The 12,135-nt window shown below is 40.0% G+C and overlaps 1 pseudogene; it reads left to right on the plus strand.

Annotated features, from left to right (window-relative positions):
- The first annotated feature begins 224 nt into the window (after positions 1 to 224).
- Positions 225 to 829, plus strand: LOC122360330 (annotated as a pseudogene).
- Positions 830 to 12,135: the final 11,306 nt, after the last annotated feature.

Here is a 12,135-nt window from a genome sequence, read left to right on the forward strand (position 1 = left end):
ACATGTATAGCTTATCCTTCTCTGTTAGCGATCAGGGATTTACGTGTGATAAATGCAGGGAAATTGCTAGGCTGACAGAGAAGGTTTTAGAATTAGAGGCACGCATCCAAACTTTAATTGAGGACAGTAAGAATGCGAGGGCTGTAGATACTGCTTTGGATGCGACTAGTACAGTGAATCATGTACATTGTTCCGTTCCAGCTTCAGAGCCCCTGCAGCAGGGCAATTGGGTGACTATGAAGCGGGCTAGTCGCGGGTCAAAACACCGCTCATCCGTTCCGATCAGAACATCAAACAGGTTCTCCCCACTCAGTGATGCACCCACTGAGAAACCTGATCAAAGTGCCCTAGTAATTGGCGATTCTATTGTACGGAACATGAAAATAGAGACACCAGCCACCGTAGTCCAATGCTTACCGGGAGCCAGAGCGTCTGACATCTTGTCAAATTTAAAAGTGCTGGCTAATGCTAAACGTAAATTTCGTAAGATTGTTATTCACATCGGTGCTAATGATGTTCGACTTCGCCAGTCGGAGATCACTAAAAATAATATTAAAGAGGTGTGTGAATTTGCAAGCACGATGTCGGACAATGTAATATGCTCTGGTCCCCTCCTGCTTACCGGGGTGATGAGATTTACAGCAGACTGCTGGGTCTCAATGGCTGGATGTCTAAGTGGTGCCCGCAGAACAACATAGGCTTTATAGACAATTGGATGAGTATCTGGGGCAGACCTGACCTGTTGAAAAGAGATGGTCTTCATCCCTCCTGGGGTGGTGCCGCTTTTCTATCTAGAAATATGGCATATAGTCTTATAGCTACAACATGATCAACTAGTGCCCAGGTCAGGAAGCAAACAGACCGGCTAAACCGGCCGTCTGCTAGCTGCCTCACGTCACAGAAGGCAGTTAATTCTCAGCACATAGAGACTCTTTCACCTAGATATCACACTATAGAGACTGTGTCTGTTCCCCGAATTAGAATATGCAGAGAACGTCCAAACCAAATCAAAAGCAATAATTTAATTAATGTCCAACAAATTAAAACTACCTAAAATTCAAATAAGCAAACGATAAAACTTGGCTCGCTAAATATTAGATCACTTTCCACAAAAGCACTTTATATATATGATTTGATCAAAGATCAGAAGCTAGATTTGCTTTGTTTGACAGAAACCTGGCTAAAACCAGACAAATATATTACTCTAAATGAATATACCCCCCAAAAATATTTCTATAAAAAAGAGCCACGTTTAAAAGGTAAAGGGGAAGGTGTTGCTACAATTTATAACAATATTCTTAGTACTTCTCAGAGGGCAGGCTTCAAGTATAACTCATTTGAAGTTTTGGTGCTGCATATAACATTTTCTAGAGAATCATGTGCTAGTGATAAATCTTCTGTCATGTTTGTACTGGCTACTGTATACAGGCCACCAGGGCACAGCACAGATTTCATTAAAGAATTTGCTGATTTTCTAACCGAGTTAGTACTGGCCGCAGATAAAGTCTTAATTGTTGGCGATTTTAATATCCATGTTGATAATGAAAAAGACGCATTAGGATCAGCTTTCTTAGACATTCTGAACTCTGTTGGGGTTAGACAACACGTCTCTGGACCTACTCATTGTCGAAATCATACTCTAGACCTAATACTGTCACATGGAATGGATGTTAAAATGGTTGAAGTTCTGCGGCAAAGTGATGACATTTCAGATCACTATCTGGTCTTGTGTGAACTCTGTATAATTAAACCTGTAAACTCTGCACCTTATTACAAGTATGGTAGAACCATCACTTCCACCACAAAAGAAAGCTTTCTAAGTAAAATTGTAACTATGCAGCCGTCAACTACAGTTTCACATCAGATAGTGAGCTTTAGATCCCCCTGAGGAAAAATTACACTCTTTCTCCACTATAGGAGAAGAAGACTTGTACAAACTTGTTAAATCATCTAAACCAGCAACATGTATGTTAGACCCTATTGCATCTAAACTATTATTTGCTTCCAGAAGTCATAGATCCTATTTTGAACATTATTAATTCATCATTGTCATTAGGATATGTTCCCAAAACCTTCAAACTGGCAGTAGTTAGGCCTCTTATTAAGAAACCACATCTTGATCCCAAAGATTTAGTAAATTACAGACCAATCTCTAATCTCCCTTTTCTGTCAAAGATACTAGAAAAGGTAGTATCCTCACAACTGTATTCCTTTTTAGAAAAAAATGGTGTCTGTGAGGATTTCCAATCAGGTTTTAGACCATATCATAGTACTGAGACTGCTCTCATTAGAGTCACGAATGACCTGCTTTTATCATCGGATCGTGGTTTTATCTCGTTATTAGTGCTATTAGATCTTAGCGCAGCATTCGATACTATCGATCACATCATTCTCTTGGATAGACTAGAAAACTATGTTGGCATTAGAGGAAGCGCCTTAGCATGGTTTAAATCATATCTATCTGACCGCTATCAGTTTGTAGCATTAAATGAGGAGGTATCATATCAATCAGTTCCTCAAGGCTCAGTGCCAGGACCGTTACTTTTCAACCTGTACATGTTACCTCTGGGAGATATTATCAGGAGTCATGGTGTTAGCTTTCACTGCTATGCTGATGATACTCAGCTCTATATTTCAGCGCAGCCTGGTGATACACACCAAATTGAGAATCTAACAGAATGCATAGTCGATATAAAAAGCTGGATGATGAGTACCTTCCTAATGCTAAATTCTGAAAAAACAGAGGTGCTAATAATTGGACTTAAAAACCCCACATATAATAATCTAGAACACAGCCTATCACTTGATGGCTGCTCTGTTAATTCTTCATCATCAGTTAGGAACCTAGGTGTGCTGTTTGACAGCAATCTTTCCTTCGAAAATCATGTTTCTAACATCTGTAAAACTGTGTTTTTCCATCTTAAGAATATATCTAAATTACGACCTATGCTTTCAACCTCTAATGCAGAAATATTAATTCATGCGTTTATGACCTCGAGGTTAGATTATTGTAATGCTATATTGGGTGGTTGTTCTGCACGCTTAATAAACAAACTTCAGCTAGTCCAAAACGCAGCAGCCAGAGTCCTTACTAGAACTAGGAAGTATGATCACATTAGCCCGGTTCTGTCAACACTGCACTGGCTCCCTATCAAACATCGGATAGATTTTAATATCTTATTAATTACCTATAAAGCCCTGAAAGGTTTAGCTCCTCAATACTTGAGCGAGCTCTTATCACATCATAGTCCAGCCCGTCTGCTGCATTCTCAAAACTCTGGCCATTTGATAATATCTAGAATATTAAAATCAACTGTGGGCGGCAGATAATTTTCCTATCTAGGACCTAAACTTTGGAACAATCTCCCTAACGCTGTTCGGGAAGCAGACACAGTTTAAATCTAGATTAAAGACACATCTTTTTAACTTAGCCTACACATAACACCCCAACATACTTTTTATTATTCAAATCCATTAAAGGATTTTTAGGCTGCATTACCGGGACCGGGAACACTACTCGTAAAATACGATGTACTTGTGACATCGTAAACAGAATGGCATCTACGCTAATATTAGTCCTGTCTCTTTCTCAATCTGTTTTCACAGTTTGTATCCAGACTAGATGGTGGATCAGCACCTAGAGATTATGTTCACCAGAGACCAGAAAACCTAGATGCGCCCGTGGACAGATCACCAGATCCTGATGCACACACACACACACACACACACACACACTTAGTCATTTACACTATCTGACACAGCTGCGTTTAAAATTGAACTGGAAGTTAAGTGCTGGGCGTCCGGTCAGAGGAGAACTGACCTCAACTGAGTCTGGTTTCTCCCAAGGTTTTTTTTTCTCCATTTTGTATGGATGGGGTTTTGTTTCCTTGCCGCTGTCGCCTCTGGCTTGCTTTGTTGGGGACACTTAACTTCTAGTGATTATCGTCGAATTGATTACAGAGACCGCATTTAATAACAAATTGGTCACTTTCATCATTATACATCCCTGTCATTGTACTCTTCTACCTTATACTGTACAGTGCTTTGATGCAACCTGTGTTGTTAAAAGCGCTATATAAATAAAAATGATTGATTGATGAAATTTTTTTTAGTGGAAGGATGTTCATATAATTGATGATGTTTTCTCATGAACATGATGACAAGATGTTCAGATGGTGTGATATGTATGATCTTATGGAGCCCCACCCACAAACCTATGAGAACAAATGGCTAGATAAGTTCCGCATGGAACTGGGGTACCACAATCTGACCTTTCTCCCAAAACCATACAACACTAGCAGTACAATAGCTGGAGCCTGTGCTGGTGTTAATGACGCAGATAGGTGTATCCCAAGTAATACGTTTAAAATGATGAAAGCAACTATCGTGATCATTCTGGAGCATCAAGATGATTTTTGGTTGCAATACATCAGGGCTTGTTGTCACACTTCTTGGGTTCATTGTCTCATCTATGCATTGTGTGTGTGTTGTACTAATTGGTGGGTGTGTCTGAGCTGAGCGTGGATGGGCTAATTGAGGTCAACTACAGCTCATTGCAACTCGCTACTTGCTTCACTTTCAACTGTCCTTAAGGATACTGCCAAGGATTGGTGGATGGCGGAGCGACGAAATGTGCAGAACTGGAGACAATTTAAAAGGAGTTTTTTGCACTCATTTTTAAGTGAGGATTATGAGGATGTGGCAGCAAGGAAATTGGTGGAGAGGAAACAGGGTGCTAAAGAAAGTATCAGGGATTTTGCTTTCCACTACCGAGCATTATGTTTGAGGTGGAGAAAAGAAATGTCTGAAAGAGATGTGGTTCAGGCGATCTTGAGAAATTGCAATCCACGACTAGCAAGTCTGTTACGTGGAACCATCAAAGACGTTGGAGAGTTAGTCCGGGTTGGAACACAGATAGAGAGAGATTTTGATGAATCTAATAGATATTGGACTCAGGCTAATGTTGAAGAACAGAGGAAAAAGACTCCCATGGGGCCAGACCCTCAGCGTAAACATCCATGCGCCAGTAATCGAATAGTGCAATCCTTCCAAAGTTCAGAACAACATGGCTATAAAAGTATCACCCTCCCTATAATATTGCAGGACAGGTATACATTCGCACTGGTGGATACAGGTAGTACTTTCTCGTTGGTTCAGGAGTCCTTTGGGGAGCAATTGTGTCACCAAGAAGGATTCCAGCCCAGTGAAGGACAAACCTTTTTACTGGCTAATGGTCAAAGGCAGACTGCAATTGGTAAGGTGAGATGGAGATGTGAAGTTCAAGAACTTTCTGTAGACCTGACATTTTTTATAATGAGAGATGTGGATTTAACAGTGCCAATCATATTGGGTATGGATTTTCTGTTGAAGACTAGAATGGTATTGGATTTTCATAAAGCACAGTATAGCCTACCTATGGCAGAAGGAGGTGGAAAATTAAAAACATGACATCCACCCTACTATGCATTTCTACCTTGCTATTCCCTCATCTACTTTCAAGGATGAAATGTGTCAATACATACGGCATCTTACTTCAGCAGCGGATACAGATCAACAGACAAAAGAAGAGCTGGAGAGTCTGATGTTAAGCTGGCCAGCTGTTTGTACTCAAGAAATTGGTCATACCAACTTTGTTAAACATCGTATCATTACCACTGATGAAGTACCGGTAAGACGGCGTGCATATAAGGTCTCCATCGAAAAGCAGCAATTCATTGAAACTCAAATACAGGATTTGTTAAATAAAGGGATTATTCGACCATCTACATCTCCTTGGGCTTCTCCTGTGGTAGTAGTACAAAAGAAGGATGGGGCATCGAGATTGTGTATTGATTACCGAGGATTGAACTCCAAGACTTATCTTGATGCTTATCCCATGCCTCAGATTCAGGATATTTTAGAGTCACTACATGGTGCCACTGTCTTTCGCACTCTGGATCTGAAAAGTGGTTATTGGCAGCTGGAAATGGAGTCTGACAGCATTCAAAAGACAGCTTCTGTAACATCTACAGGGCTGTATGAATTTCTTTGTCTTCCCTTCGGCCTAAAAAACGCTGCTGCTTCATTTCAAGGCTAATGGAACATGTTCTCAGAGAAGTAAGAGGCAAATGTTGTATGGTATACATCGATGACATTGTTATTTATTCTAAAACCATGTCAGAACATCTTCAACACCTCCACCAAGTCTTTGCATGTCTCCATAAAGCTGGACTTACACTTAACCTGAAGAAATGCAACTTTATCCAAAGATCGCTTATGCTTTCTTGGTCATATAGTTTCGGATGAAGGTGTAAAAACAGATCCAGCTAAAGTCCATGCTGTGAGCTCATTTCCCATACCTCAATCCATTAAGGACGTTCAAAGGTTCCTAGGGTTAGCAGGTTGGTATCATCGCTTCATTCCACACTTCTCAGAGAAAGCTGCGCCTCTACATGCTTTGAAGCAGAAAAACTCAACGTGGTTGTGGACAGAACAGTGTCAGTATGCATTCAAAATGATCAAACAAGATCTGGTAAAAGCTCCTGTTTTAACGGCACCTGATTTTAGCAAACCCTTCCGAGTGCAGACAGATGCAAGCGACATTGGTTTAGGAGCTGTTCTTACGCAAGAGACAGCTGGAGAAGAACATGTGGTTGCCTATGCATCTCGATTACTCAGAGGAGCAGAGAAGGTATATTCGGTGTCAGAAAAAGAGTGTTTGGCCGTAGTGTGGGCTGTAGAAAAGTGGCGTCCATATCTTGAAGGTCGACCTTTCGAAGTAGTCACAGACCATGCTGCTTTGACATGGGCATTCCAACATCCGAAACCGTCCTCTCGTCTCATCCGTTGGACTATACGCTTACAAGGATTCCATTTCTCAGTGAAGTACAGGAAGGCTCAGTGCAACATTGTACCTGATGTTTTATCTAGAACTCAAAATTGCAGTGACTCACCTGATATGGTTTTCCTTGTAAATGCTACTAAAGTTAATACTCCTGAAGGCAACATGCCAGTGGACCTTACTCAAATTGCCATATCACAGAGTAACGACAAGGAAATTCAAGAGTTATTCCCCAAAGCTGAGACGCAAATAATGACTGAAGCTGCACAAATTCAGTACATTACTAAAAATGGTTTCCTGTTTCGTAGCATGCCTGATGGCCAAAAAGGTCAAAAGCTTCAACTGGTAATTCCAGCGATTCATCGAGAGGCATTTCTACAATATGCTCATGATAATCCACTTAGTGGACTCCTAGACACAGTTTACTACAATTTATAGAATAAATAATATTTTAGATATACATTTATACAATTATAATTAAATTACAGTTAAAATATGTGATTATGGCACCGTTTTAAATTGAGGTATGCAAAAAATCTCAAAAATGCTGCTGAGCTCAAGGGGTTAAGTATTATTTTAGGGGAATCTGAGGTAGCAAAGTTGAGTTTTCCTCCCAAAAAGATGAACTATTCTTTCTGTTTAACAGAGACATTACCTGTGCACTACATTGGCTGAATGCACAAGATTAAACATTTGATTAACATTTAAATCTAATTAATATTTTTGTGGGAATTATTGTTTTTTAAATAAATCTTAGTAAATCTCAACAAAAGTGTACATTGTTTGCTTAATTATAATTCATGTTTGTTGATGTTCTTACCAAGTTGTCACACGTAGACTCCTTTTTGTTGTTTTTGTTGTGTGATTAGTTGCAAATAATTACGTGGCAATATTTGCTGAGAAAAAGCTCAAATAAGATTAATTATCCTTTTAGACAGTGATGTAGACAAAACACAATAAAAGTAAAATAAAAATAAAAGTTGTTTAATTTTGATTGCTGCACTCCATTTACATATGTGTTTGACCTCTGCCATTGTTATCATCAAGTGCAGTTTCTGAAGGAGGACCATTGCTGACCCCAGTATTTCACCATTTGCAACTCATCCCTTAAAACCTCTCCTCGACATGTCACTATGTTCTGTCCTCTAAACAGTTTCACTCTGTACTATCTTTTCATATCTAAAAGTGTGGTGACATTTCAGTGACTTTGTCATTGCAAAATCATTCATAGTTCCATTTAAAATTGAACTGGAAATTAAGTGCTGGGTGTCCAGCCAGAGAACTGGCCCCCAACTGAGCCTGAGTTCTCTCAAAGTGTTTATCTCCATTCTGTTACTGATTGCGTTTTGGATCCTTGCCGCTGTCACCTCGGGCTTGCTTAGTTGGGGTCACTTAATTTCTAAGGATTATTGTTGATTTGATTACAGAGACGTCTCTGAATTTAGTAGAAAAATACTGAAATACAAAATTATAATAAATGAGCATTTAATCTTGTCATTATACTCTATTCTCACTCTATTTGATGCAGTTCAGTGCTTTGACACAGTCCGTATCATTAAAAACACTACATAAATAACTGACTGAAATGAGTAGTGCTCATATTTATTCAATGACATCATTGCCTTTTAAAGGTTTAGACTGTATTGCGTTTTTTTGTCTTTTTGTCCCCAATTGTAAAAATTGTAGATTTGTCTTATATAAAAACAAAGCCGTAAAATATTTTTAAACGGTATAAGTAAATCAAGAGTTTTAAAGATGACACTGTATTTCAGTCGGCCTGTCGGGAAGGACATTGGTACATTTTGATAGCCCACCTGGAAATTGCAACAGCCCGGGACATCGTGCTAGTGATGTTTCCATAAACAAATCTATGGCTTCCTCTCCCCCTTCTAATCAAAGAAATTCAGTATTTTCAACCATCAAGCCCTGATTCAAATACCTTTTAAATCTGGACATACTGGACATTACATGCATCTCAAACCTCTTCAGAGGGTACCATTCGCTTTCTTCAAATTTTAAAAATATAAAAAGAGCCATTGCAACAATAATGTACATTTTAGTATTATATTTTATTGTACATGTTTAATTGTAATAGATTCTCTCTCTCTCTCTCTCTCTCTCTCTCTCTCTCTCTCTCTATATATATATATATATATATATATTGTCACGGGAGGAGCCAACGACAGACACAGTGGGCGTGGCGTCAGGCCTCAGAGAGGCTTTTTATTCACAAAATAAATACAAAATAAAGTGTCCAGGGAGAAAATGTCCAAATAAAAAGTGGGAACTGGTGCCCTCGTTGTGCTGCAGGGATAGTGAAAGGTCAGGTAGTGTTCCAGGGGGCAGGGTCCAGGTAAGGGGCGGAGTCCGGCGGCCGCACGCGCTCCCCTCTCCGGTCCGGGGGCGTGAGGGGCGGCGGCTTCTTCCGCGGCATCTCCGTCGCATCTTTCCTCCGGTCGTCAGAGATTAAAGGGGGATCAACGGCTCGGCATCCTGGCCCGTCAGCCGTACACGGCCTTCCTGGACCCACGAGGACACCAGCGTGCATGCACGGAGGAAGAGACCGGTCTCCCGAGGAGAGGCGCATATGGCATTTAACGGCGACAGTGACGAGGCTAAATCCACTTCAGGTGTGCCTCGTCACACGCCGCCAGACCTGAACAATACCACGCCCCTCCTCTCGAACACACCCACTCCCGTCGGGAGCCTGGTGAAGGGCGGCGAATAAAGGACGGGGTGAAGATGACAATAACGAGGAGGGGCAGCCAACTCGTCACAATATGTATGTATATATATGTATGTATAGGTTTGTGAATCCAAAATATTTAAGGTAATATTGTACTGGGTGGGTAGGTGGCCTGTTGTAATAGAATTGCAGACTCCACCGTAATGTGAGTACTTAAACTAAAATATTGTGGCCAGGAATAGAAGACTATAAACTTTTTATTCTTTCTTTCCTGGGAATTTTCCTCTAAATTATGTTTCAAATTCATCTATGCCTGTATTATTTTATCTGTGGCAAACACCCCTAAAAATGAATCCTATCTTCAGTATTGTTTCTCTCTAGACCACTATATTCTCTTTCATTTAGTTCATTTTATTTAGTGCATTATTATCTAGGTTTTTGAGAAAATATTCTAGAATCTTGACAAATTTGTCTTGGCCAAATGTTACTTCCATAGTAGGTGTAATATTCAATGCCACAGGTGAAAGGTCCCTTTAGTCCATTTTACAGTGAAGTGCTGTCTGCTGAATGATCTGCTTTTTTTTACTGAAGAGTTGGTTGGTATCTGCCTTCCCTCAAGCAGTTACACTACCTGCCTCCTGAGTCTATGCCTTCCTCCAGTCCTGCTTAAACCAAGGATGTTCTAAAATGTCCTCTAAGGTTAGTCTCTTGGTTGGATGACTGGCCAGACACTGCTCTATTAGATCTCTGAACTCTGTACAGTTTTTTAAAGAGGAAAAAGCTGGTTAGTCATGCACTCTCTTTAATGACAGCACAGTACATGAATGTCATATAGGAAAATGTATAAAAAAAACCATAGTGTTTAGTATTGTATTCAGTTTTAAATAAGGACAATCTCCTGTGTGTTACACTTTGTTAATTTGTCATCGGTACTGTAAACACTCTGATATTGTACCAAAACTTAATGTGTGTATTATTGATGTGTGCTGTAGACTCACCAGTGGAAGTATTTGGAGTCAAAGGATGATGTGCATTGTAGAGAAAATCACTTATGGGCCGTTCTCCGCATACTATTTCCAAAAGTGTTGTAGCCAAAGACCAGACTGTTGATTTGACTGCATATTGATAATCTGTATTGGAAGCAAGAGATAAACGGAGTTCTGTCAATTCATTTGTTAAAGTCTTGCATGAGCCATTAATGAGATAATAAGCTTTGAATCATGTACAATATTTGACATATGGCATCGAGTCTACTCACCTTCAGAACAAGACATGTTAATACGTTGACTACAGCCAAAGTCTATTAGTTTGAGCTGCAGTGTCTCTGTGTTGACCAGCAAATTGTCCGTCTTGATGTCATTGTGGAAAATACCCCGTTCAATGCAGTGTTTAGCTGCAAGCACCGCTTGCCTCATTAAGCCACGTGCCACAGATTCATCTAGGCGATTTCCATGGCGCATGGAAAAGTCTAGCAAGGTCTCGCATGGATGCGGATATTCCATAACTATGGCGAACTGACTTGGCTGATCAAACCATTCGATCATTTGCACAATGTAGGGGCTTTTTGGAGGTTCATGCACGATCACATTTATAGCCACTTCTGACAGTAGTTTTGTAGATCCAGGCTAGAGAAATACAAAAGGTTAGCTTTACTGTTCATTTCTATGTGTAATACTGACATTGAGATACATCAAGTATGTAAATGTAAATACACAATACTTATTAATATATTATTTTGCTAACTTACCACATTAATAAATTTGTTCCAGAACTTCTTAGGTAGAAATTTGATAGCAACCTGCAAAAAGAAAATAGTTTTAAACATGTTTGACAAAAATAATCTGCAATTATCTATATGCCAAAATTTCACAAAAAAGGGAAAAAGTATGTAACACAACTGAGGACAAAACAAAGAGACAAAATGTTTTGCAAATAAAGCGCAAGTAGTTTACCTTCTGGCCACTGGATTTGTGAGTCCCCTCATACACAGAACCAAAGCCTCCTTCTCCCAGCTTCACTCCCACATCATAATGAGACGAAAGTGATGCTGAAAAATGAAAACATGCAAACAGATGAGCACTACTTTCTTTTGATTAACTTACCTGAACTCCAAAAGGCAGACAAAAACGTTATTTACATAACATATCAGGGAACCAGAAAAAAAATATTTATATGTAGGGAAAAATATGAAAAGTAATTTACAAAAAACCCTAAGACTAAGACTCACCTGCAGTTGGCCAAAAACCAGTTAGGATTGGGACAGGTTTTTGTTGAGAACTGTCCAGATCAGTCTCAGGTGTCAGCCTGCAGCTGGATGATGGCTGGGGATCAGTCAAATCCACAGCAGGTGTCTGAACAAGAACGGAACCTGGGATGGTCTCAGGAACATCCAGACCCTTGTCTGCAGTCAGTCCAAAACTGAATGAACCTGGGATGGCTTTTGGCTCTGAAACATTCAAACCCATGTCAACTGTCAGCTTGAGACTGTGTAGACTTGAGAGAGGCATCATCTCCTCACTAGATGGTCCTGTGACAGTCATCAACTCCACTCTGCTCCACTCTAAGTGTGAATTAAGGGCTGAACGTACCTTGCTGGGAATCAGTTGGTTCCTGGTTAGCTGTGACTGTC

The sequence above is a fragment of the Puntigrus tetrazona genome, chromosome 16 (assembly GCF_018831695.1).
Source record: "Puntigrus tetrazona isolate hp1 chromosome 16, ASM1883169v1, whole genome shotgun sequence".
NCBI classification, from domain to species: Eukaryota; Metazoa; Chordata; class Actinopteri; order Cypriniformes; family Cyprinidae; genus Puntigrus; species Puntigrus tetrazona.